This window comes from Mesocricetus auratus, unplaced genomic scaffold (assembly GCF_017639785.1).
Source record: "Mesocricetus auratus isolate SY011 unplaced genomic scaffold, BCM_Maur_2.0 Super-Scaffold_100010, whole genome shotgun sequence".
NCBI classification, from domain to species: Eukaryota; Metazoa; Chordata; class Mammalia; order Rodentia; family Cricetidae; genus Mesocricetus; species Mesocricetus auratus.
The window spans coordinates 34,552,954-34,580,841 of record NW_024429194.1 but is presented as its reverse complement, the minus strand read 5'-3'; the positions used below and the strand labels follow the sequence as shown (position 1 = coordinate 34,580,841).

Here is a 27,888-nt window from a genome sequence, read left to right as displayed (position 1 = left end):
GGGTTCCTCCCTCCACGATTGCAGCAAACATCCCAACAAGCACAAGACTTTCGTGGTGGTGAGCTGAGCAGTGTGCATAAAAGCTCCAGGTAGGTTGTGACACAAGAAGCAGAGGGATGGTTGGAGACAGTTTTCCCAGCCGCAGGTTATTCTTGTGCAGAACTCTGTGAGAATCTGAAGGGCCAAATTAGAAGACATCCTTCTACCTGATTTTTCAATAAACTGTATAGGCTATTTTCTTACTACTTAAACTCTTTAAAAGTGTTTTATACTCATCATGATTGCAAAAGTCACACTTGTCTGATTTGCCAACTCACTCCTGTGCCTAGCAGGTGGCTGGTACTTAGGAAACACTCAGTAATTAGGGCTGAATTCTTTGGTTCAGGAGACTAGAAAATAATTCCTCTAGGGGAATGGTCGAGCATGACGTCTGGTATGCTCTCCATTTTCCCTCCATTTGAGGGAAGTGCCAGATGGCTTAAACTTTAAGCTGATGACTGATGAAGGGAGCGTCAGAATGACAGTTAAGAGAGTGTCCCAACTTGGATCAGTCCAGCCTGGACTACAAAGTAACAGCTTTCAGCCCTCAGCACAACATGTGGTGTTTCCCTCCATTTACAGAGTATGAAGAGCTGGTGGGAAACCGCTTGAGTTAGTCATACAGAGTCTGGCTTCAGTGAGCATATCACAGCAAAAGTCCTACTGGGACTTCGAATATGAAATTATTGATGTTTTCCTCCTGCTATCGATTTTAGCTTATTATACTTCAGGGATCTGTCTCTTTTCCAATTTGCTTTACATAACTTCAGTTTACTCACATTTTGACGGCACATTCTGTTCCTTTCCAACTTGTGAGTCAATCATGTGTGACAAAGGGCCACCACCGCCAATTATTTTAAAACACAAATAGAGACCTTATCATTAGAGTCAGCAAACTGAAGTCTACAGACATCAGGTATCCCTGGGGATGCTGAGGATAGTGTGTCTCTTTGAACCTGGCAAGAGAGGCATTGAACTGAGCTGTTTTCTGTTTCTTTGGCCTCTTTACTCTCTACAGAGCAAGGGTTTCCTGGGACCATGGCTAGATGCCAGCCCAACATTCATCCTTTCTCCTGGACCACACCTCACTTCCTGAGTATCCGCAAGACTTCATGAGTTATTGAGCTAGGTTGTGTGAGCTAACACCTCAGGCAGGTGTGGGAGCTCCATCTAGAGATGGGGTTGGGAGGCAAGGAGCAAAAGGGTGGCCAGGGACAGTTTGCCCTGCTCCAGCACAGAGGGCTATGAGAATCCAGAGGGCCAAATTGGAAGTTGTTCTTCTATGGGGCAACGATGGAAGAAGAGAACAACACGTTGGAAGTTTGACTAGCAATCCTTAACCACTTAGCCCTACGATATCGGAACTTCCCACCATAGCCTGGCCTGGCCAATGCCAGGCTGAGCTTGGAGAAAGGCGATGCTTCCCCATTTAGACCATGAGACACACTACTGTGTCGGGGTCTGAAATATCCATGTCCATGTCAGCTCAATTCCAGGATCTCGAATCTCCTATTGTCTTTTAGATGTCGGCTGGTTCCTCTGGATGGCCTGGCCACAGTGGAGATTGACTTCTAGTTTGTGTAACAGTAGACCTAGGCCCCATGCCCATCATGAGGGCTAGCGGGACATGCCTGAAGACTGGTGAGACCTGCCATTATGGAATGTCTGAGGGCTTGTGTACGTGCATTCTAGGACCATCTCTAGGATTAAAGGAAGTGTTTCCTAGTCAGCCCTTTATACATGATAATAGATGTCTTCTGCCAGTACCCCTGCTTTTGGAAAGCTATTTAAGAGGATGCTTGAACAAACTGTGGTCTCCATATGGACTGAGAGCCCTCCTGAAATGACAAGATGTCTCTGTCTTGTCCTTAATGCTGCTGGGTAGCTAGGACTTCCCTGATCCACACTCCCCCACTCCGGGTCAGACCCGGGGCTATTCGGCTGGTTCTGAACACAGCTCCAAAGACATCAATCCAGAATAGATGGCCCCTGCAGCAAAGGACTGATACAGGCCAGACCCTGGCACTGCTGCATATACATAGCAACCTCTGCCCTCCTCCCAGAGAAAGCACGAGCAACCCAGATCCCTGCAGGGTTTAGACAGTCAATCCCAAGACAGGAAGAGGAGGCAATGGAGTCAAAGAACTTGGGTCTGTGGTGAGGGAGCACTATAACATCTTTCTATAACACTTCTTTCCAGTGTCTGTTTCCGCTTGAGTCTGAGAGCTGGTGAGGAGAGGGAGCAAGTGTGGTGGCAAGCCTGGTCTCCCAAATGTCAGAGCTGAGAGTTTGGGAGGACGTGGAGTGTAACTCTTAGCCGGGTACAGGGAACTCCAGAAGAGATTCAGAGCTTCCAAAACATTGGGAGGCCATGACAGACGCAGGGGAGACTGCTCAAGGCTAGAGGCCATGGGACATGGCTTGATATGCTGGGAAGGACACAGGCCTTGAAGTCAGACAAAACTGCATTCCAGAGGCTACTTCCCATCTCTCCGAAGGTGGATTTGAACCATGACACTCAGTTTCCCTACCTGGTGTTCTGCCCACACTAGCTGCTTAATTATCAGTGAGGGGCCTTCAAAAGGCATCCACAGGGCAAACTGTGAGGTACTACCACCTCAGAATACCCATCCTCCTTAGTCTGTCCCCCATTCCTGCCATTCCACTATCAGGAAAACAAGACCACTGAGGGCAGAGTCCAGCAGAGGGGGAGTGCTACAGGGAAGACACTGCGTAGGACCTACGAACTGGAAGGCATGAAAGGTCCTAGGCAAGGGACCCTGGAATAATCCCAGCAATGACTGCCCATGCGAGAATGGAGAGGAAGCCACAGGAACTGAGAGGTGGGTAGAGGAGAGCTCAACTGCCAACATCCTCTCCACAGCAGAGGGAGTCTTTGATGTGCTAGCCACGTGCGTGGGTCCCTCTTCCCTTCACACTGACACACCCTCTGCCCTCATTCTGCTAAAAAATCCCAAGGACACTGGGAACCCTCTTGGGAAGAACTTAAAAGACCTCACCCTGCACATTTTAATGTCTTAGAAATGGTGTCAAAGCCACCAGAGAAGCTAGGAAACAAGGAAGGTCCCCTGGAGAAAGGGAAAGGGACAAGATCTCCTGAGCAAATTAGGAGCATGGGAGGAAGGGAGAGGGAGCTAGGAGAATGAGAAGGGGAGAAGAGGGGAGAGGAGGACATGAGGGAGCAGGAAGACTGAGTCAGGAGAGGAATAGAGGAGAGTAAGAAAAGAGATACCATAATAGAGGGAGCCATTATAGGTTTAAAGAAAAATCTGGCACTAGGCAAATATTCAGAGATCTACACGGATGACCCCAACTAACAATCTAAGCAATAGTGGAAAGGCTACTTAAATGCCCTTCCCTATAATGAGACTGATGACTACCTTATATGCCATCCGAGAGCCTTCATTCAGTAGCTGATGGAAGCAGAGGCAGACACTCACAGCTAAACACTGAGCCGAACTCCTGGAATCCAGTTGCAGAGAGGGAAGAGTGATGAGCAAAGGGGTCAAGATCAGACTGGAGAAACCCACAGAAATAGCTGACCCGAACAAGGGGTTGTTCATGGACCCCAGACTGATTGCTGGGAAACCAGCATAAGACCCACCCAGATCCCCTGAACATGGGTGTCAGTGAGGAGGCCTGGGCAATCTAGTATATGAATGGACTTTGGGAGCCCATTCCACATCCACATAGAGAGATGCTTTCTCAGCCTAGATATGGGGGGGGTGGGTGGGGGACATACCTAGGTCCTGCCCCAAATGATGTGGCAGACTTTGAAGATCCCCCATGAAAGGCCTCACCCTTCCTGGGAGCAGAAAGGGGATGGGATAGGGGTTTGGTGGGGGGCAGGGGAGGGAAAGGAAACTGGGATTGACAGGTAAAACAAGCTTGTTTCTAATTTAAATTTAAAAAGATCTGTTAAGACCTTAAAAGAAAAGAAATGAAAGGGTGTCAAAGCCATGGAACTTTCTGGTGATCTGAGAATTCCAACTGCTTTCCTGTCGCCCCCACTCAGCTAACTTGCACCCCAGAGTATCTACCTTCTTCAGAAACTACACAGATCAGTTTGACGATCTTTTTCTTAAATTACTAGATCTTTTTTAATTTATTTTTCATGTTGGTTTTTTGTTGTTGTTGTTGTTGTTGTAGTCTTTTTTTTAAGTCAGCTAAACCCAGACCAACAACCTGACTTCCTGAAAAAAAAAACAGACTGGACCAAAATCAATGAAATGCTTTGGTTTTAATTTCCCAAACCAAACAGCATGTGAGGATTAAACATCATTCCCTCCGTCCAACTCGCGCATCCCCGATGAAGAACACAAGCAAAACCAAAGTGGAAGGGTGACCAGAGCAGCTCATTCCTTCCGGGCCAGCTGCCTGATTTCCATCACGCCACACTGAGATGTCTGTGGTTCAGCCATGTGGTTCATTATAATTTGGAGGCTAAAAGAGCCGAGCAGGCATCTGTAGAAGCTAGAATCTTCTAATGACTGCCACACACGTAGCAAAGCTAAGCTTATTTCAAATGAAAGTCACATCCTGCAATCAAGGCATCAACCAGTCAGCCCGTGGGCTTCACATATGGAACTTGAAAAGAATCATTTCTCCCAAAGGTCAAGCTTTAGAAATTAGCACGCAGGTTCCGGAGAGATAAGAACTTGGCTGCAGGACTCATCCCAGCCATGACTAGGATCTGATCGGGTCCCAGCTACTGGCCTTCAACTGTTTCCATGATAATACCTGCCTACCTTGGTCCAGCTGAGCCTCTGAGCAGCCAAGGAGAAAGTTTTGGGTCTCTCTAGATCTATATTTCAGGTACCAAACAGAGCAGAAACCTAATACCACCCACCCCATCCACCCCATCTACCCCACCCGCCCCATCCACCCCATCCGCCCCATCCATCCCACCCGCCCCATCTACCCCACCCCCCATCCACTCCACCCACCCCATCCACCCCACCCACCCCACCCACCCCATCCACCCCATCCACCCCACCCACCCCATCCACCCCATCTACCCCATCTACCCCCATCTATCCCACCCACCCCATCTACCCCCATCCACCCCATCCGCCCCATCTATCCCACCCACCCCATCTACCCCATCCACCCATCCACCCTATCTACCTCATCCACCCCACCCACCCCATCTACCCCATCCACCCCATCCACCTTCTTGCTCTCAACAATAGCTAAGTGAACACAATTGAAAGCTTACAAAGAATGTGACTTTGGGGTCAATCTCAGAGATGGAAACTTTGCCTGGAAAGGGAACTTTAGTAGGACACATAGCAAGTGAAAACAGAAGGGAGGGGTCAGGAATAAGAAGGGCATCATGGCTTCCACACATCCTCCCCTCTGGTGCCCAGCACAACATCTGGCCAACCTGTAGTTTTAAGTGCCTGGGGCCCAGCTGCTGAGGAACCCATTGTGCAAGGGCCCTGGGGCACTGAGCTTTGCCCCCTGTAACTAAACAGCCCGTCGCTTCTTTCACACCTACCCCTAAAGCCATGGAGCAAGAATACCAACCAATAGCCTGGTGTAGAGGCCACAGGAAGGGATGCCAAGTGGTCAGGGCCTTTAGCTGCCTGCTCCCTCCCCTAGCCCCACGAAGCACTCAAATGACCCAAGGTCTTTTAGGCAACATGGGTGAGCCAAACGCCCAACCGTATATCCAAAGTGATACAGGAGAACCCGGTCTCCTCTCCTTGAAGACAGCGTTTCTCTGAAGAATGGAGGAAGCCTGGCAGTGCCTTCAGGGCTGCCAGAAGACTGCAACCAGACAGTGCTGGCAAGTTCTTTCGTTCTTAAATTGCCACCTTAAACTGAGCATGCCCGGAGTGTTCTTGACTGAGCATGCTCAGGAGTGTACTTAATTGAGCATGCTCGAGATTGTGCCTATTCCTAAAGTGTTTTCCTAAATGAATAAGCAGACTCTCCCCAGAAAAACATCTCTATCCTCCCTTCTCTTGGGCAAGGCACTGTCCTTCCTACTTGCTAAGGTAAGACATCTTACTCTCGCTCTAGTTTCTTGGTTATACGCGTTTTGCCTTCGTGTTCATCAAGATGTGAGTCTATGTATTCTTTATACTTCTCTGGAATATGGAAGTTGGTACTGCCAGCTGTGACATCTGTAAAGGTAGGCCTTCCTCCAGGAAGGTTGCCGGGGAGAGCCTCCTTCGAGGACTGGGAACAATAATAGGGCCAGTCGGGAGTTCCTAGACAAGCTCCATTCCAGAGCCAATCAGACACCCTTCCCCCAGCCACACTGACCTATGCAGAGCCTCCTGCATATGGGTGAGCTCAGAATTCATTAGCTGTCCCTGACTTTCACCCGGGACCATTCCACACATAACCCCTAGCTGTGTAAGCATGCAGCACAACACAAAAGGCGAGTTGTCATCAGCACAGAGACATATTACCCCACTTCACATACCGGGAAGCTGAGGCACAGACTGCTGGCTGCGTGCCCAAGTTCTCATAACGGGTTTGAGCATGCCCAGCTGGTCAGGCCTCAGATGTAGGCCTGCTGTCGCCTTGCCCCCCTGCCCTATAAGGAAGAGGGCTTAGCATAATGGCAAGTGAGTGACCCAGCTGACTGTCATTGACTTAGCCCAGGAGGACTTCCTGGAAGAGGCAGCCCTGAAGAGCTTGGAGGAAGCAGAAAAGGATACTAGAGGACCCAGGAGGGTAAAGACCTCCAGATGTAAGATTCTTGGAACTCACAAGCGCCGTAGGGATATGAAAGAATAAGGACTTGGATGACCCCCAAACATTGTCCCAATACCTGGTCCTAGAACCTGGATTGTCCCATTTTAAGAAAACATAATGCTCTTAGCCCAGAATGGTAGTGTTCTTGGATATGATAAAGCAAGAAAGGTTGACACTTCAGCTGTGGGACCCAATTTTGAGACCTTCTGCATGGGTCCAGAGGCTTCACAGCATGATCCCAAGGCTTTCCTTTCCCAGATCATCCCTGCTGCTGTACCTGGCTTCTTGCAACCCAGCCACACTGGGGAAACTGGAGTGATTTAACTCCAGTTAACTTCATGCTTTTTCCACTTGACCTGCCCATGATTCTGAACAGCAAACTCTTACTCATGCTTCAAAGCCCAGCTCAAACATCCCTACCCTTCTTTCCTTGAACTCCCAGGGCTTCCGTGTGTTGCCCCAAGTTGCTGCTCAGCACTATACTCCTTGCCCTGGGGTAACCCCTGGGAACCAATCAATCCCTTCGCATGCCTGGGGTAGGGAGTTTAATATAAGCATGCTACTTGTAGTTCCATTGTTATGATTGATACATTTCATATACAGCTACCTTTCCAAGTGATTAAAATATATGTCATGAAATTTACCATTATCATCATTTTTAAGTGGCGTTAAGTTGATCTGGATGGTTATGCAAATATCACCACTGTCATCCATCTGCAGAACCTTCTGCGTTTTCATTAATTGAAGCACTCTACCCATTAAACAGACTCCATCCTCCCAGGATCACGGCAGTCCCTGGAAATCACCGTTCTGTGTTCTACCTCTGGGATTGACTGCTCTAGGTGCTACATGCTTGTGGTGACAGACATTCATGCTTTCATGTCTGGTTTATTTCATTTAGCATAATATGTTCAAGATTTATCTATGCGGCAATACAAGTGTCCATCCTTTTGAAGGCTGAAGACTATTCCATTTATTTGGAAATATGGCAGTGTATTTGGAGGTATCTGGGCGTCTGTCACATCCTGGTTCTCATGAACAATTCTGCTGTGGATGGGTGATGCTTGAGGTGGAGGAGAAGGGCTCAGGGTCAGAGGGCTGGGCCAAGGAAGGGACCCCGGATGTTTCACTTTGAAGGTGAGATGAAAAGAATCCACAGTGCCCACTCCTGTGCCTCTCTTCCTTGGCCCACTAAGAGGAAATGGCTGAAATGAGTAGGACAAAAGAAGGCTCTGTTTGTTTGGTTTGATTCTGCGAGACAGGGTTTCTCTGTATAGCTCTGGCTGTCCTGGAACTCACTCTGTAGATCAAGCTGGCCTTGAACTCAGAGATCCACCTGCCTCTGCCTCTCGAGTGCTGGAATTGAAGATATGTGCCACCAGTGCCCGGCACGCATGCTTAATTCTTGCATATGTGAAGTTCCTCAAACTTCAGGACAGCACCCTTCACCGAGAGCTTCTGGAATCTATACACATCTCCAGATAACAAGAGGCAGAGGCTGAATTGGAACACAGACCCTCAGGCCTTTCTGAAGAACCTGGGATGTCTGGGACAGCTCTCCTGAGCTGGCAAGAATCTTCCCTTGCCCGCCTCCACGTCTCCCCTACGTAGAACACTCAGGAGCTTGAAGGACCAGGGAGAATAGATGTGTGGCCAGCCCAGACATCTTGGGGCTTCAAGAAGCTGAGGTCTTTCCAGGGGGTAGCTAGTCCCAGAAAAGAGTGCCATCCTGAAGCCGAAGGGCCTCTGCATCTGAGCTCTCTTGGAAACCTCCATTTCTGCAGACCCACTTGCCTCAGGAACCACAAACCCAAAATGTAAAGGAATTTATTTTCTAAGGAAAACACATACTTATACATTCTGAGTAATTTCCCATGGAACAAGGAAAAAATAAACACAACACCCCAAATGGTATTTTGCTTACAAATGGGTTCAAGTAAAGAGAAGTGGGAGAAAAAAAGTACAGGGTCAAGGGGAAACTCTCCACGGCTTCCAAACCTCAGAACAAGTCCGCAGCTGCAGGGGCCGATGGTGTGGAAGGGAGCCTGGTGTGGGGTCAGGAATGGCCAGAGCTGGGGCCGTGCCGGGTCTTCTTCTGAAAGCCCCTTGTCTTACCCTCAGAGGACTGAAGGTGGATGTACACACGGAAGGGGCCTGCCGGCTGGAGGGGAAGAAGCCTGGGACCACAAACCGTAGTTGCATATGGGGTTCATGACCAAGTGCATTGTGGGAATTAGCTTGTCAATGGCCACGTGAGTGGAATACAGATTTTTTAAAAAAGCAGTGGTACTGTGGTGATCAACAGGAGGGTCAGAGGAGAACAAGATTAGGAGGACCTAGAGGACAAAAGTAAGCCTACTGAAGGACCTCAGACTATGAGCAGCACTCTAGAGATGCTGTGAGGGGAAAATGGGTAGGCCAAGAGGTCACAGATCACCTTCCAGGGCTAGCTCAGGCTCTCTATATACAACTAACTGATTCCCAACACCCCTTGCTTTTGATTTCAATTAGACAGGTAATAAGGGAGGAGCTTGCAGAGCAGGGGACCATGCTGGGGCCTGGAGAATGGGCTCTTGAGAGCTAAGAGAATTTGGAAGCACTAAGCATCAATTTGCACTGCAAATCAGACCCAGGGGGACATCATGACTGGCAGAGAGCCCAGGTTCTTGCAAGCTTGGCGGCTCCAGTGCTTAGAGCAGCTGCCTTGCATTTGCTCAGAGCAGAAGATTCATATCATGCAGGCTTCCAGATCTCCAGGGCCCTGCTCCACCCTGGGCATCCTGAAGACTTTCCGTTCTTCCCTCATCTGCAGTGACCTCCCTGCTCCCCCTGTATAAGCACAGCACCAGGGACAGGCCCTCTGGCCTGTGCAACCCTGCATGACCCACAGAGCAGCCAACTGAGGAATCCAAATCCCCTCTACATCCGAGGAAACTGACTCAGAGAAAATGCTTGTGTCAATTGGTCACATGCCTAGCAGACCCTGGAGTATTCCTCCAGCCTCTCTCCTACCCTGCCCTGAGAGGAGGGTTACTGTCCCCCAGTGTGTGCCTCATTGGTAGGAGGGGGTGCAGAATGTCAATGGCAGGAACCCCATCCCATGCTCTACATAACACCCCATCCCCAGGTTCCCTCCCCAGCCCCGCAGTCTAGGGGATACAGGAGGCAAAGAGACCCAGCACTATGAACACTACACTAGGGTCAAGGAGATCCGTGTCTGAGGCTCCCTGCCCTTGGGACATCTTTATGAGCTACATTTTCCAGAAATGGGAGTATATACGAACTATAGATTCAGAACTTCATTTTCCAACGGAAGAATCTTCAGCAGCCCTGAGCTAGAGGCAGAGCGAGTACACCATTCTACAGAGTCAGTGTAGAACCTGACAGACTCGACTGCTCATCACACTTCTACCCACACTCTGACTATGTCTCTCCACAGGATCACAGCCGATTCCATTTGCAAGCTCCATCCTTTGCCACCAAGGGACAGACCTCAAAGCCCGATGTGGCTTCCTTTTTGCCTCATGTCATCCAACACACTCGATTGCTATCACAATGCTGTCAACTTCCAAATGTCAATTCCAGCCACAACAAATGCCTACTCAACATCTTACTGATGGGTGTCTACATCAGCTACCTGTTGCTGGGTAACAAATCTCCCCAAAAACTTAACTGTTCAAAAACAAAAAATAGCACCTCACTGTTTACAAGAGTTAGAAACCTAGGAGCAGCTTGGCTGGGACTTGAGGCTCATGAAGTTCTGTCATGAATTGAGTCAGACTGCGTGCGGAGCTGTCATCTGACGCTTGGTGAGTCACAGGATCCCCGTCTCGTGTGACTGTCTTTACTCAATTGGATGAAATGTTGGTGACACTTAGTTCTTGCCACATACACCTCTTGTGGTATGGCAGCTGACTACCCCCTAGTACGTGATCCAGGAAGATGGTTCAAGAAGATGGTGCCAGTGCTTTCTAGGACCTGGTCTTTGGTGTCACACAGAATGGCAGTCACCAAATGTTGTTAGAAGTCAATCAGCTTGCCCGTGGACATGGGAGAAGACTGTCACTTTCTGGGACTCTGTCATTCTGTCTGCTTTAGCTACATGCTCCTGTCAGCCTTCAGTACTCCCTGTCTGTTTCTTCAGTCTATGTCCAGGGACTTCCAACATTTCTTTCCCCAACCCCTCCTGTCCCACCTCTGAGTCCACCAACCTCCAGCAGCTCAACTTGTCCTGTCTTAGCATGAAACTCAATCCAAGTCCAAAGCTCACCATCAGCCACTGCTCCTCTGCCCTAGTATCCCTGGGCACCGAGGTCATGCCCGGGGCCGGTGGCTGACTCTTGTTGTCTTAGCTCCACCCGGAGTCCTCGTCTTGGTCACCATGTTGAACAAGAGCCCTTTCTTGCTCCCTTTTGTTCTGAGGCCACAACCTCCCAGACCTCCTGAATTCACAAGGGCCACCTGCTCTGGGGTTTCAGATGGGATGGACCCAACCTGGTCCTGCTTCATCTCACCTGCATCTAGGTCCGGAGGCATAGGGCAGCCAGCCTGCATTGCCCCAGCACAGAGAACCTCAGTCTTCACCCTTCTTTCCCAGGCAGAGACCCCACCCTCCTCAGTGTGATCCCTGCATGAGAATATCCAAGGCATTCCCCAAAAGCACCCCATCTCAAGCATTTCCAGAACTCCAGAATAGATAACGGAGGAACTTAGAGCTCCTGTCGCTAAGGCTTTTAAAACACTCTCGCACCTGAGTTATCAGTCAAGCCTTTTATTAGTAAGAGTAATCTTCTGGCCTCTGTTTCAGATGTTAGGGTTGGGAGGAACCTCTACCCTCATGAGTTTCCATTCCAGTGAAGACCCTCTGCCCCCCCACCCCCACCCCCCCTGCTGCCACCACCACCCAAGATGAAGTGAGACTGCAGACAGCATTTCCTTGGCTTGTCCTGAGCCCTCTCCACTCGTCAGATGGAGTCTGACTTCCTGGGCCATCATCTTGAAGCCCAGGCCATGAGTCACCATTTCCCTTTAACGCTCGATTCCTGCTGCAACTGTGCTTTCCATCCAGAAGGAATGTCCCCTTCCAGATTCCACCAACACTGCCACTGCCACTGCCTTCCCACCCCGTGCCATGCCCTCCTCTTCTGAGTGAGAATCTCTAGCTGGCGCGTGCAATACTGTGGACTACCCAGCCGTATCCTCCCCAGAAACCTGCCTGATGGTTTGACCTCGTGCATATGGTGAGCCTATGTTAGCCTCTGCAAATATTTCTCTCCTCCCCAAGAGGCTGCTGCTGGAGTCCACAATGACAGGGGAGCTAAAGGTTCCTCAGTCCATGGCCAGCCAGCCCTCAGCAGAGTCTGGTCTCAGGCGAAGAAAATTAACTTTCCTGTCCTAGGCCCTGGCTTTTCCAGAAGAGCCACAGCCTCCGCAAGCTGCTGGCAGGCTCCCTGGGAAGGACGTACGGAAAACAGAACTGCGGGTATGGGCAGCCTGCGGGCCCCACAAGGCAAAGGCCTGGGTTCTTTCCCCAAGGGCAGCTCCCACACGTGCACTGTGGTTCTGGAACCCATGTGAACCTGGGGCAAAACTGACCCGGAACCTGAGTCACAGGGCAGCCAAATAGCAGAGGGTATGACAAATATGACAAGCACACGTCATGAATGCCATGTGCTACCGGTTCCTCCCTCCCTGACTGGGAGTTCCCCCATATGGCCTGACCCTTGGGGTCATATGACACTGGTAGGGACAATAATAAATAGCATCCTCTCTCCGACCCCTTTTCCTCTAACATCCAATCGAAGAGACTCTTCCTCACAGAGCAAACTACTAGCCACACACTAGCCCTCAGCCCAAGCAAGGTACAGCTGCTGACCTGGTCTAGTCCTAGTCACTCTGTCTGGGGTTCCCGGACAGTTGTAGACCAACCCTGAAGCCAGCCATTTCTCCAGAGTGTGGGGAGAGGAAACAGGCCAGGCCAGCAAACACTTTGCAGGTGAGGGAGACAGGGTGAGGAGGCTAGGAAGGGCTGCTGCAGAAATCCACTCACCGTGGGTGGTGGCACTTGTCCCCTGTGGAAGAAAGACCCTGTAAGGTGGCTGGTACTTACAGACGTCCCCTAGCTGGGAGTGATTGCGACTAAGCATGAGTCGACCGATTTTAAAGTAAAGCTTTCACAAACTGTGCGTGCAAACGTTTACATATCAAAACATTGCTTTGAGAAGCAGAAGGCAAATATCTGCCACTGCCCTCCCCACCCCGTTTGCTCCCCACCTCGCATCGATGGTTTGGGATCCTTAGCACCCCTAAAATACGCAGGCTGTAAAGAAGACAAACTACTAAGCTTCCTGCCACAGACAAAGGATCACGGACTGCCAGGGTCAGACAGAGGTCCGGAGGTTAGAGCGACTGGCTGAGTGTCTGGCACCTGAGGTCACACGTCGGCGCACGCACGGTCCTGCACGCTCTGGACCTGGTCTGAGGCCAGCACGTGCCCTTGTGCACGTCTGCATTGCCTAACAAGGGCTGGCTGGCCACTGCCTTCCTCTGCGTGGGCCTCCCAGGCGCTCCACACGTGTGGACACTGCCCCCTGGTGGACGTGGGCGCCCTGTGCAGGCCTTCAGGTCTTGGCGAAGTGAATTCAAGTTTGGTCCTCCTAAAAGCCCCTGGGTGGAAACTGCTGAGGAACTGGGATTCCGTGGCGCGGGTGAGGGTCTCGGGAATCTTCGAAGGAGGGAAAGAATGAAGCAGAGGCTTAGTGTTGCGAGCTGGCACTCTGGGCAAGCAACAGAAATGAATGCAGTCGAACAACAGGAAGCTGACTGGGGAGCTTTCAAAAAATCAACGCTTGTTTCAGAAAACAGGGAGACTGTGGTATAGGTGACCCTTTTAAACTTGGATTTATGATTAGCAGTACAGTCTATACAGGATGAGCAGGACATCTATGCAAAGCGGGAGGGACCTGACAGTGCCGCGGTGGAATGAGGGAAACATCACGTGAGCAATGTACTAAGGGAGAGGAGCCCAGTGTCTCCCGAGGAGACGGAAGTAGGAATACAGGAGACAGAACAAAAAAGCCTGTGCAATAAGGGATACTGGTGTGGACTTGCTTTTCAATATATAGAGGTATAAGAACAAATATAGACATAGGTACGTGTGTTGTGTGTGTGTGTATGTGTGTGTGAGACTATCATGGGCTGTTTGCTTGTGTTCATTTAGTTATCATAGGTCATACATTGAAACTCTAACTCCAACAGGATAGTTTAGGAAGTAGGGCTTTGAAAGGCACTTACATTTAATGAGACGGTGTGGTGACAGCCTGCATGGTGGCATTAGTGACTTTATAAGAAGAGAGTGGAACTTGCTGTCTATGTCATGTTAATGTAACTGGCCCAGCAGAATGAAGATATTCTAAAGAAACACTGTTGTCTCTCAATCTGACTATCAAGCAACATACCCCAAAGAAATTAAAATTTCCCCAAGAATTTCATTCAGAGAGAAGGAAAGGGCACCAGCCAAAAGGGGAACTCATCTCTGGAAAGAGATTTCATACAATTCCAACTTGTCAACCACCTCACTGGTGAGTGAGTGGTGGGTGGGACCACACCTCGACCAGGCCTGCTTAGATGTGCTCATCCTTGGTCCTCTATTTAAAACTTAATAAAGTAAGTTTTGTTAGATGAGTCCCAACTATTACTAACATAAGTGTTCTGAGTACATTTAAGGTAGACAAAACTGTGATGTTCAGTAGGTAAGGCTGTGGTGATGATATCTTGCTTGTGCAATTAAAGCTATCTGAAGGTCAGAGAATGGAGCTTGTCACTAGCTAACCACAGAGGTCAGGAGGTCTGTACAGATGTTCAGGAAGTGAGGATGCTGGGCAAAACCAGGATATAAGTAGGGAGAAACAGGAACTCGTTCTCTTGTCTGTTGAGACGTTGAGGAGGTAAGGTGTGACGGTGGCTTACTCCTTCTCTCCGATCTCTCAGCATTTCCCTCTATATCTGACTCAGGGTTTTTATTACTTACACCAATTAAGAACTCCATTTACATTAGGTATATTAAATGCATGTTTTTACATTTATATGTGTAGTGTGTGTATGTGTGTATACACGTATGTCTATATGTGTGCACCAATGATGCACATGTGAAGATCGGAGGACAGCATTCCTTCCACCAAGGATCAAATTCAAGTGGTCAGGGTTAGACACTGGTGTCTTTACCCAGTAGGCCATCTCCCTGTCCTCTAAATGCATTTTTGACTAACTGATACTTTCAATTTGCAGTGGACTCATTAGGACATAATCCCATTGGCAATCCAGATGTGTCTGTCACATTCATTTCCTCCAGGCTTATCTACGTGTTGTGCTGTATATTTACATAAATTATAACCAACAAACTACAATCTTACTTTTGCAATTAAAAGTTAATTGACTTTTTTATGCTGGGTGATGGTGGTGCACACCTTTAATCCCATAACTTGGGAGGCAAAGGCAAGTAGATCTCTGAATTTGAGACCAGCCTTCTCTACAGAGTGAGTTTCAGGATGGCCAGGGATACACAGAGAAAACTCAGGGGAAAAAGAAAGTTAACTAACTTTTTAGCCATTTAAGAAAATAGAAGTATTGGCGTCCAGTCCGACACTGTGTTCACTCCTTCCTATAATCCTGAACTTATGCTCGTAGCATCTTCCTTCAGTTGATACAAATTCTCAGGGTTTGAGTATGCTATGAAAACTTGACTGGCTTTATCCAAGTGAATACACCTTTATTTGTTTCTGAAAATTGCATTTAACCCAAGGTTGCTGTCTTGGTTGGGATTTCTAGTGCCGTGAAGAGACACCATGAACACAGCAACTCCTATAAAGGCAAACATTTAATTGGGGTGGCTCACTTCCAGTTTCAGAGGTTCAGTCCATATCATCATGGCAGGGAGCATGCCTACATGCAGGCAGATGTGGTGATGGAGAGGGAGTTGAGAGTCCTACATTTTGCAGACAACAGGAAGTGAATCCAGACACTGGGCAGTATCCTGAGCATAAGAAACTTTAAAGCCCGCCCCCATAGTGACATACCTCCCCCAACAAAGCCACACCCAGCCCAACAAAGCCACACCTCCTAATAGTGACACTCCCAGAGATTATGGGGCCAATTACCTTCAAACTACTACAGGTGCTAATATATTTCAGCCATTAAAAATGTCTTCTGGGGTTGGAGAGATAACTCAGTTGGTAAAGTACTTGCCAGGCAAGCATGATTACCTATGTTTGGATCCTCAGGGCCTACATAAAAAGCTGGGTGGTACTGTGTATACCTTCAATTCTGGGACTAGGGAGATGGAGGCAGGGGCCTCCTGTCTGCCAGTCTAGTCAAATCAGTGACAACCAGCCTCAGTAACAGACCTGGTCTCAAGACCTAAAGTACAAAGTGATTGGGAAAACATCAAATGTTGACCTCTGACCTTCCCACAAATTAATACATACATGAACACACACACACACACACACACACACTCACAATTTCTCAAAAGAGGCTCTTTGACCACTGAACACTTCTGTATATGAGGTATACTGTCCATAACAAATATATTCTCCTACTTAACCAAGTGCAACCATTGACATCAGTAGTGTTTCTGTGTTACTGCCATCTTTCCTGCAGATGCATTTCGGTTCCTTTCAGCAAGGTCTTTTATTATAAAATGTTACAGTCCAAAAACTCACCTGGGGCTTGGATATCATGTCTCTTGTCTCATTCAGTCTGTAACAATTACAGTCTTTCATCGACTTTCATGAAATTGACTCTTTTAAAGATTATAGGTCAGGGACTGGAGAGAAGGCTCCGCAGTTAAGAGCACTTGATTCTCTTCCAGAGGTCCAGAGTTTGGGTCCCAGAAGCCTCATTGGACAGCTCACAGCTGCCTGTGATGCCAGCGCCAAGGGATCCAACACCCTCTTCTGGCAGCCATGGCATTATATAGAGCAGAACAATGTGAACTGAGATTGTAAATGCCACTCCCTTCTGGCAGGCAGAACTGTGAAACAGGACTTTTCCAAGTTAATGACTTGATAAAACAAAATATCACCACCAATTTGAACAATATAACAAAACCCAGAGCATCTGAATGCCTGGGATATGATTCAAAATTAATTGATCTAAAAACAATCAGAAAAAAATGTGATTCTTTCTCTAGAAAGCTCAGTCTTGAGAAGAAGCAGATGTCAGAAACATCAAACACGTACCCCAAAACAGCCATTACCACAGTACTGAGTTGGCTCAGTGGAAACCTGTTCAAAACAAATGGAACTATCAGATACAATGAGAGAAATAAAAACTAAACCAAAAAAAGAAATTTAGTTTGAAATGTTTGGTATCTGAAACTTAAAAGTTCTGGGATTGTTTCCTCCAGATGTGACAGAGGGGAGAATAACAATGAACTAAGCCAATCTGAAGAAGGAAGAGAGGTGAGAGTACAAGCATGTCTGATTCAGGTCTGACTTACAGCCCTAAGTTCCTGGGAGACAGGAGACAGATAATGGACCCAATCCCCCAAAGCAGAAACCTCACTAAAGGGATTTGAAAATGTCCTAAATCTGTGGAGTCTTGAACATGCAGATTCATGTTCAGATCTATGAGCCCAAGTGGGTCACAGTGGGCTACAGCAGGGTGCTGACTGGGCTGTGTTCCTTTCAGCAGAGTCATACCTCAGGAGAGAGTCCACACACTTGCCTTTTCAGCTTCTAGAGACTGGGTTACCAGTTTCTCTTGTAAGTAATTTCCCATAATAAATAGCCAACAATACCCTCACCCAGTGTACAGTTGTATTTCCTTTTCATGGAGCCTACCTCTATAAGCCAGGATAACTAACACAATATTAAAGTCCCTTTGGACTTTGCCCATATAGAGTATGCTTAAGTCCATGTATGTAGAGTCCCTTTGGCTTTTTCATATAAGGCATTTTCAATTCCCAAAGATCGGGACATGGGCATCTTTAGAGGTGGCCAACTTTCTGTTTACCTCACTTACTGAATGCACACAAAACTGATTATCTAGGGAAACAAGATGATCCACCCTACAGATCTCAGTTGGTATCATGTCTGTTGCTCTGGTAAAACACACTGACAAAGGTGATTTAGGGGAGTGTCGTAGTCAGGGTTTCTATTGCTGCAAGGAGACACTGTGACCACAGCAACTTTTATAAAGGAAAACATTTCACTGGGGTGGCTCGTTGACAGTTCAGGGGTTCAATCCATTATCTTCATGGTGGGGCATGACAGCATACAGCAGACATTTCACGGGGGTGGCTCATTGACAGTTCAGGGGTTCAATCCATTATCTTCATGGTGGGGCATGACAGCATACAGGCAGACATAGTTCTGGAGAAGAGTCCTACATCTTGCAGGCAACAGGAAGTGGCCTGAGACACGGGATGTGGCTTAAGCACATGTGAGACCTCAAAGCCCACCACCACAGTGACACACTTCCTTTAACAAGACCACACTCACTCCAACAAAGCCACACCTCCTAATACTGCTACCCCCTGTGGGGGCCATTTTCTTTCAAGCCACCACAGAAAGAAAGGGTTTATTTAGTTTATAATTCCAGGTTACAACCCATCCCTGCAGGGAAGTCAACATGGAACTCAAGGTGTTATTCACATCAGATTCCTAGTCAAGAGTATACTGAAATATATTCATACAGCTCTACTTGCTAACTTGTTTGCTTGCTCTCTGCTACCTTTTTCCTCATTCAGAATGTTCAGGACCCCCTACATAGTGAATGGTGCCACCCACAAAGGGATAGATTTTTTTAAATCAATTATCAAGGTAACTACCTACAGACATGCCCTCAAGTCAATGTGATCTAGATAATTCCTCAGGAAGACTTGTAGACAGAGTTTTTCATCTAGACCACTGATCCATTCTTTCCCACCAGCCATTTCCCAAGTAACCACACAGAGACTTAATAGTAATCATAAATGCTCAGCTGAAAACTCAGGCTTATTACTAACTACCTCTTACTACTAGCTCTTAATGTGCTGTCTCAAGGCTCATTTACCTCATCTAGGAACTTCTCATGTTGCTTCTGCATCTGGCTCAAGACCCTCTGACTCCACCCTTCTTTTTTCCCGTGTCCTTAGTCTGGTTCTCCTACATAACCTTATCTTATCCATCTATTGGCCAGTCAATTTCTTTATTAAACCAATCACAGCAACATATTTTCACACAATGTAAAGAAATATTCCACATTCCCTCCTTTTTGTCTAAATAAAAAGGAAAGTTTCAACTTTAAAATAATCAAGTAAGAATTACAGTTATAATATCTAGCAAGTTTAGAGAAAATACTATCTTATCTTGTGAGTCTAAAGTTTTATACCTAATTTCTTTATTAGGACTAAAGAAAACTTTAAATCTAATTATTCAGTGTTTAACTCCATCTAAGGCCCCAGAAGGGTGTGATGTTACCTAACAACAGGGATATCTGACTACCTAGACAGTCATCCAAACGTCTTCTGTAATGTTGGGGCATCCAGATTTGGCCCACAAGCCTAGTATATGCAGCAGACTTTTCTGAGAAGCAGGGAATTTTGAAGGATTGTCCTACCCTGTCTTGGCAAAGTTTGGCAGTTGCTTTATTTATTTATTTATTTATTTTTGTATCCTGCTGGTCCAGTTTGGACAGTATACTTTCAGCAGTTTGGGCAAGGGCAGTATTTTGCCAAGATGGCTAGCTTTTGACATAAAGAAAGTAAATGCCATACAGAGGTTCTTTGATGCCCACTATCATCATGCACATATGAAGGAAACTGATGCTGCCAGGAGCAGACATGCCTCACTATCAAGAAAAGTTTATGTTATTAAAACATTTTAAATGCCATAGTCTGTAAGTCTTCAAAGTGTTTGAAAGCCATCTATCTATCTAAACATATCTGTTTAACATTTAAAACATACCTAATATAACTACAAGTTTGATTATTATAGATGACCAACTGCAAACCTGTATTTCTTAATTATACATTATCTTTTAAAATTAGCTGCATAAGCACAATACGCCAAACAAGAGTAGAAACATACAGTATAAAAATAACTTTAAATTTGTATCAATAAACCAAAATCCATACCAATGTAAACTATTTTGAGAATAACAGGGCTATTTCCGATTAAAGTAGATTCAATAATCTACCCTTTTTCCCTATCATTCCTATATCATATCCCCCTTTTTTTCTTTAGAAAGAGATCTTTAAATTTAACTCTTTTGTTTAGCCTTTTTTTTACTACCAATAACAATTTGTAACCAATCCCCTTTAAATGATAATAAACATCCCTAACCCATCTTTTGGGAATGTAGGCATCATCCTCTAGACTCCTTCCTGTTGTTTGGAAACATTGGCATCTTTGGGGAACCCTGAGAAAATTCAGGATAATGGTTCAGTTTTGGCTGGAGTCGTTTGTGAGACTGGACCATCTCAGCCAGAAATCTTGAAGTTGTTCTGGATGCAGAACTCTGAGGAAACTGCAACAGAGGCATTTTAAGAGGATGGATCACCTGGGTCATTTTTTTATTGGTGTCTGGTCCCCTTGCTCTGAAAATACATAAACTTTTAAAGGATTTGTGTGTGTGTGTGTGTTACCTACATGTATGATATATATATATATATATATATATATATATATATATCTTGTGCAATATATACAAGTTAGCCAGAAATGATTTTTTGTTATGTGCTTGAGCAGGTAAAATATATGGTACCTGTTTTGTAGTTTTTTAAAGATTTATTTCTTTATCTCTGTGGTCAGGATTTTCAGGAGGTCTTCCTCCATCAAACCTGATCATCTTTAACCTGGAATGAATCCACGGCTTCTTATTTCCTGTAGAAATAAAAGCACAATATCTCCCCCAAACAACACACCTTTTGACTTCCACTTTGAAGTCAAGATATTTTTAAAATATATAGGTTGGTTTAATCTAGCATTTTTCATAATCCAGTGTTGCTTAGCAGTTATATATAGGTTGGTTTAATCTAGCATTTTCCATAATCCAATGTTTCTTAGCAGTTATCAATCATTCATTAGCAGTCAAAAATGTAAAGACAACACAATAACATACAGGATCCAAATTCTCTGTGTATTTCCCATCTTCACGTGGTTTTTTTCTTTTATATTTCTTCACTCCCTTTTTAAGGATTTTACTATCTTAAATATAGATAGATAGATAGATAGATAGATAGATAGATAGACTGTCTATACCCTTTTTCTTTTCTCTCCCAAGCCTTTGTACATTTTTAAATACACTGTAACCTGTTTAGAGGGTTTTTTCCCATCTGAATCTGTCTTTACTGAGCATCTGTAATCTTTTCTGTCTTCATGAGCAAAACCCCAATCCATGCATCACACTGGCAAGGCTGGCACTAGCAATTCAAGCCTGCAGGCAGAGGTTGGGAGACATCTCTCTGTACCACTACCTGACCCATGTGAGAGACTGAGGGAACCCTCCATATGGCTTAGCTTGTGGCATGTTGGCAGTTGCCAGGAAAGGCATCTCTGTACTATAGCTGGCATGAGATGAGACTAGGAAGCCATGTTTACTTCTTGTTTTTTGTGTTTAGAACCTTTTATAATCTTTCTCAGGTCTCATGTGAATGTAGGTGCCAGACAATTGGGCACCATTATACATGGAGTTTTACGTCTAGACTGCCAATCCATTCTGTCCACCAGCCATTTCCCAAATAACCACACAGAACCTTAATATTAATTGTAAATTCTTAGCCCATAGCTCATTCTTATTAATAACTAGCCCTTACAATTTAAATTCATTCATTTCTCTGAGGCTCATTTATGTCATCCAGGAATTTCTCATGTTGCTTCTTCTGCATCTGGCTCAAGACCCCTCTGACTCCACCCATCTTTTTCCCTGTGTCCTTAGTCTGGTTCTCCTGCCTAACCTTATTCTGTCCAACTATTGGTCAGTCAGCTTCTTTATTAAACCAATAACAGCACATATATTCACACAGTGTAAAGGAATATTCCACAAAACTCTTTCGAGATGACTCTAGGTTGGGTCAGTTTGGCATGTAGAGCTAACCAGCACATCCTGCTATAGTCCCTGCTCAATAGCCTCTTGAAAAAAAAGTGGCTCCAATAGCAGAGATGGGGGGATTTCCCTTCACAGAGCTTGATCCTGCCTTACCCTTGCTGAGTACTCAGTAGCAGAGACCAATTCAGAGCCCCGAACCCATAGCTCCACTGTTAGACACCTCCCATCACGGACAAGAAAGCAGTGTGCCCTTGCTGGACCAGACCCTGCCAAAGCTGCGGACTTACCTTTCTGTCTGTTGTAGTTCAGCTACCACAAGCAGCATCTGCAAACTTTCTGAACATTTCACTTGCACTATCCCTCTAGACTGGTCCAGGTAAACTGATGGAGATGAATGGATAATGGAGATGGATGGTTCATGTCTACAGGCCACACCGGTCTTATCACAGACATCACCACACAGCAGCTAAAGAGAGAGAACAGTGAATTGACCTGTTGAAGGCATAACTGCAGCTCTAATCTGTACCTTCTGAGAGTTGGGTGTCATTTGCAGGACATAACATTTGCTCAGGACTGGAGATTGACTTATGGTGCTATTTTTGTTATGGCCAAAAATATGTGAGTCCAGTAACAAAGGGATATAAATGGACGAGGTGCTTCCCACTGTATTGGTTCTTCAAACATTTGTCTGCATTCCTTGGACTCAGTTACCCCAAAGAGCCCCAGACTGCCCAAGGACTCTAGGAATTCATCGCCAGGAACCCAAAAACAGTTCCCCCAAACAGAGGAATAAGGGCCTGTTTCTTAGCCACTTGAGTCTTTACACCACTAAATCAACAAACAAAGGCAAGGCAGGGGGCAGGTTGCTGTGTGTAGTAGGGGAAAGCTTGTCAACAATATGAGAAACGCTTACAGTGTCTCCAAATAACATCATCTAATGAGAAAATGAACGCAACAGTGACCCCACAAAGACCAGACTCAGAACGTTTGGGAACTTTACTAAGTAAATATCCAAGTAATATAAATTCATAACTGCCTTGCAAGAAGAGGACTATCACAGAGAACCAAATTCCTTTCTTTGCTTTGTTATTTTTTTTTGAGGGGGTATGTTTCGAAGCAGGGTTTCTCTGTGGCTTTGGAGGCTGTCCTGGAACTAGCTCTTATAGACCAGGCTGGACTCAAACTCACAGAGATCCGCCTGCCTCTGCCTCCTGAGTGCTGGCGTTAAAGGTGTGTGCCATCACCGCCCGGACATTCTTTGCTTTGTTATTTCAGATATTCATTTCCTGTTTGCCTCTTTCCCTTACAAGTTGGTATTATTAGTGGTACACATTGGTTATATCAAAATGGGATTCATGGAACTAAAGAAAGAAGGTCAAACACCAAACAATGCTCATGCTAACTAGGACTTCAGATTGCCTTTATGGGAGATGACTGATCACAGTTTATTAAAAAGAAGAATCTTGTTACTGTTATCAATGTTACCCGTTTAAATGCAGGTGAGAGGATAGGAGTAGTCAAGGGGACAGAGCATGGTGGGTGTAGCAGCTTACACTCAGTCTCCCTCTAGTCTTTTTCTTGAACAGCAAAGGTTAGAAACCTAAGAAGGCTGTTTCCCAGGTTCCCTTGCAGCTAGAGTTTTAAATATGATTTACATTCTGTGAATTGCTTAGAGGGTTTTCAGATCTGAAATGAGACAAGGCCAGAAGTAACTTTTTTGTTACTGTGGTGGGGGAGGGGGGCGGGTGGACGCCAAAAGATGCCATTGGATCTCCTGAAGCTGGAGTTACAGGTGGTGTGGGCTGCCTGACATGGGTGCTAGGAACCAAACTCCAGGCCTTTGAAGGGGGACTAAATGTTCTTAGCCGCTTAGCCCCGAGGTGATTTTTCATCTGCTTGTGTCATTTCCTTCTGGCTCTCACAGCAGTTCATGAACTGGGCCCTCTGTGGTATCGTTAGCAGGGACCCATGCTTACACAGAGATGAGGCAGCGCTCACAGCACTTGTTCTGCGACCCACCACAGAGAAGCTCGGCAGTGGTGACATCATTGGGACAATTTGCTGCTTGCAGAATTGGCCCACGCGATGTAGAAATGGTAGCTTCCTAACTGTGGGAGCCACAAGTCTCTTGGGGCAATTTCTGAAGTGGTTCCTGGAATCTCGACTTCCATGTGTTTTCAGTCTTCCTGGTCACACGCTCCTTTTGTTGTAGTTCATTTCGACTACAATAACAAAGTACTATAACAGAACTAGTAAGTTGTAAACAACATGAGCTTGTTTACTTACTATGGTTCTAGGGGCTGTGGAATCCAAGATCAAGGTGCTGTTAGACGGAGCACCTGGTGAAATCCCCCTTCCTGGTTCATAGATAACACCTCTCTGTGTTCTGGTAAGTGGGCAAGGCAATTCTTTAGGGCCCCTTTTATAAGGATACTAATCCCATTGATGAGAGGGTGACTTAACCACCTCCCCAAACCTTTACCTCCTAAACCATTACACTGGTGATTAGCATTAAAATATAACTTTGGGAATGATACAATATTCATATCATGGATCTTCTTGGAATAGCTACAGTGGGTTTTATTCTCTCAGAATCCTGACCAGACAATGATGTGAATACAAGCCCTGGTTATTGATTTCTAGAGTTTAAAACCAACATAGCCATCAAAGATGACATAAAGACTTCAAATTTGAGAGTGTAAATATGACGAATCATTTCTAGCCAAAACTTTTTTTTCTCCTCTTCCTGGCCACTAAACAGACTACATATCCCACACTCCCCTGCGGTAGTGTAGCAATGTCGCTGAATTCTAGCCAAAAATAGGTGAGTGAGGTGGCAAAACTGGCCCACAGCCCTCCTCAGCACAGTGTCCCTGCTCTCCTGCCTTTCCCTCCGAAGGAGGCTGACGAGCACTGTGGAGACATTGATTTGTGGTGGAAGTCGGAAAACTAGCAAAAGGTGAGATCAATGGATGAACTGATGCTCTATCAACTCCCCAGGGCTGTTTTGTGAGCAATCAATAACCAAGTGTTGTTTGTAATGTATCCCTCTGAGCACCTGTTGGTACTCTCACAAATTAGCAAGCAAACACACGCTTGAAAATGCGGGTATGGAAAGGAAGAGAACAAGTAGAAGAAATGGACCTGAACATCCTCAACTTAAAAAAAAAAAACGGAGGCCTGAGATGGTTGTGTACCCAAGAAATGAAATACCTGTTGTGGGATATCTGTACACTGCGTGAAGATGTATTGCTGTGACTGGCATATAAAAAGCTCAATGGTCGGAGCCAGGCAGGAGTTATAGGTGGGACTCCTGGGCAGAGAGAGAACTCTGGGAAGAAAAACTGGCAGAGTTGCCAACGAGACACATGGAGAAAGCAAGATGGGCAGTATGAAGGTGAGGTAATGAGTCACAGGGCAGAACACAGATTAAGTAATACTGGTTAATTAAGTTATAAGAACTAGTGAGGAACAAGCCTAAGCTAAGGCAGAACTCTTATAATTAATAATAAGTCTCTGTGTTGTTATATGTGGGCTGACAGTCCAAAGAAAAATCCAACTACAAATAACCTTTACATACACTCATACAACAAACAAGAGAGAAAATTTTTGAAAAGCAATTATATCAACAGGATGCTGTGCTGGCTAGTTTTATGTCAATCCGACACAAGCTAGAGTCATTTAGGAAGAGCGAACCTTAACTGAGAAAATACCCCTGCTACAACTGGCTTGTGAGCAAGCCTGTGGTGCATTTTCTTGCTTGATGATTGATGTGGGAGGGTCCCGTTCACGGTGGGCAGTGTCATCCCTAGGCAGGAAGTTCTGTGTGCTATAAGAAAGTAGACTGGGCAAGCTAGTAAGAAGCACCCCTCCATGCTCTGCATCAGTTCCTGCCTCCAGACTCCTGCCCTGCTTGAGTCCCTGCTCTGACTTCCCTCAGTGAAAGTGTAAGTAAACAGCAAGGGATTGGGTTCCCATCCGTTATAGCAGAAGATGATTAAATAATCCCTAACTCTACCCATCAAGAAACAGAACGACAGTGTGGAAAGGGAAATCACAAACAAAACGTGAAATCAGATAGGTGACCGTCCCTCTGGGCAATGGGTGCTAAGAGGACCACCCACAGTCACCTGGGTGATGCATCAATCTTTAAACAATCATATTGCAAATGGGAGAAGATACAGAGATCTAAAAAGGATAAAATGCCTAAATTTCACTCGTACTTGTAGCATGTAGTCTTCCCGCCAGCCACCTAGGCCCTGCGGAGCTGTCTGAACCCCCAAATAACACACAGGACACTATACTAATTATGAAGCTGTTAGCCATTTGCTATGATTTCTTATCAGCTAGCAATTAACCCATAATTGCCAATCTGAATATTTCCATGTGGTCTTTGCTTACCTGAGAACAGAGTCCAGACCTCTTACTCCTCTGGCTTCCTACATCGTGACTGTCTGTGCCTCTCTTTCCCAGAATCCTCCTCGACTCCTAGTTCCGCCTATCTTGCTTTCCTATTGGCCAACATTGCTTTATTCAACAACCAATAAGAGAGACAGATTTACAGAACGCCATCTCCCATCACATACTGACAAAATATTGGCACAATTTAAAAGTGATAGTGTGTGTGTGTGTGTGTGTAACTTTTTAAAAAGCTGTAAAAACAAAACCTATGCAAGGACAACAACAATGGACTTGCTAACATGGAGGGGGTAAGTCTCACGGGGCTCCAACCCTAAATGAAGAAATATAGACAACTAAGGAATGCTGAGAGAAGAAGTACTCTTCCCCAGGGTACTTCCCCAGCCGCTCAACTGGTTATCCAGTACCAAGTGGTCTCCCCTGAAATCACATACATGCAAACAACATTATATGGGCTGGAAAGGTTATATTCATATATTTTATATATTTAGAAATATGCGTGTTACCACAATTTAAGAAGAGGTCAGAGGCTATGAATGTGAAAGAAAGAAGGAGTTTCCATGGAAGGGGTTGTACAGGGGAGAGGGAAACAGGAAATGATGCAGTTATATTTTAATTTCAAAAAATAAAAAAATGTAAGATCCTTACTTCTTTTTTATGTGTGTATGGGTGTTTTTGCCGGCATGTATGCCTGTGACATTTGTCCCGTTGGGTCTGGGTTACCTCACTCAGATGCTATAATTCTATCCACTTACCTAAAGAGGCCAGAAGAGGGTGTCTGATCTCCTGAGACTAAATGATTGTGAGATGTTCTGTGGACACTGTAGGTTGAACCCTGCTCCTCTGGAAGAATAGCCAGTGCTTTTAGCCACTGACCCATCTCTAAAGCCCCCCCTGCCTCCACCAAAAAGAAAATAAGAAAATTTTAAACAACAATTCTGAAGATACTCTCTTTAAAAAGCAAAACAAAGTACCCACATGGTCTTCTACTCACACAAGGCCACCCAGGGTTGTGTCTCCCAGGTTCAGCTGTCCAGGCACTCAAAAGCCACTGGAGTCATGACCAAGGAAGCCCAACTGCTGCTTGAGCTGTTGGCAGAACTTGGCATCTACATTTTACAGACATGCAGAATTCAGGAGTTAATGAGTCATGGAGGCTTCTATCAAGATATTCTGAGAAAGGCCCATGAGGCCAGATAATGTGTAGCAGAGTCAGATTCTCTGGAGCGAGCCCTGGAGAAAGATACCCATGGGGCTGGAGAGATGGCTCAGCAGCTAAGAGCACTCGCTGCTATTGCAGAGGACCTGGGTTTGATTCTCAGCACCCACGTGGTGCCTCACAGCCACCTATAACTCCAGCTGCAGGGTTCCAAACTCTCTTCTCACCTCTGTCAGGACCAGGCACATACACGGAACACATACGTGCATGCGGGCAAAACATTGATACACATGAAATATAATAAAAAAATATTAAACTGCTCCTCTCCTGATTTCTAGAGTTACTCTAGGTTGTATTCTCACATCTGAAGATTTGGAGCTAAGACCCTCAGATAAGTGAGAACATGTGACGTTTTTCTTTCTGGGCCTGAGTGACCTCGTTCAAAATGATCTTTGCTAATTGTATCTGAATCCATCTAATTCCATCCATGCCAATTTCATGGTTTTAGT

General features: G+C 45.9%; 1 long non-coding RNA gene across 1 annotated transcript; it reads right to left on the bottom strand.

Moving 5' to 3' along the window:
- Positions 1-26,251, bottom strand: LOC110340950. The gene is made up of 3 exons (XR_002382801.2): positions 26,203-26,251; positions 22,089-22,267; positions 1-174 (listed from the first exon to the last, which is right to left on the bottom strand). It is a non-coding gene; the product is annotated as an uncharacterized LOC110340950 (long non-coding RNA).
- Positions 26,252-27,888: the final 1,637 nt, after the last annotated feature.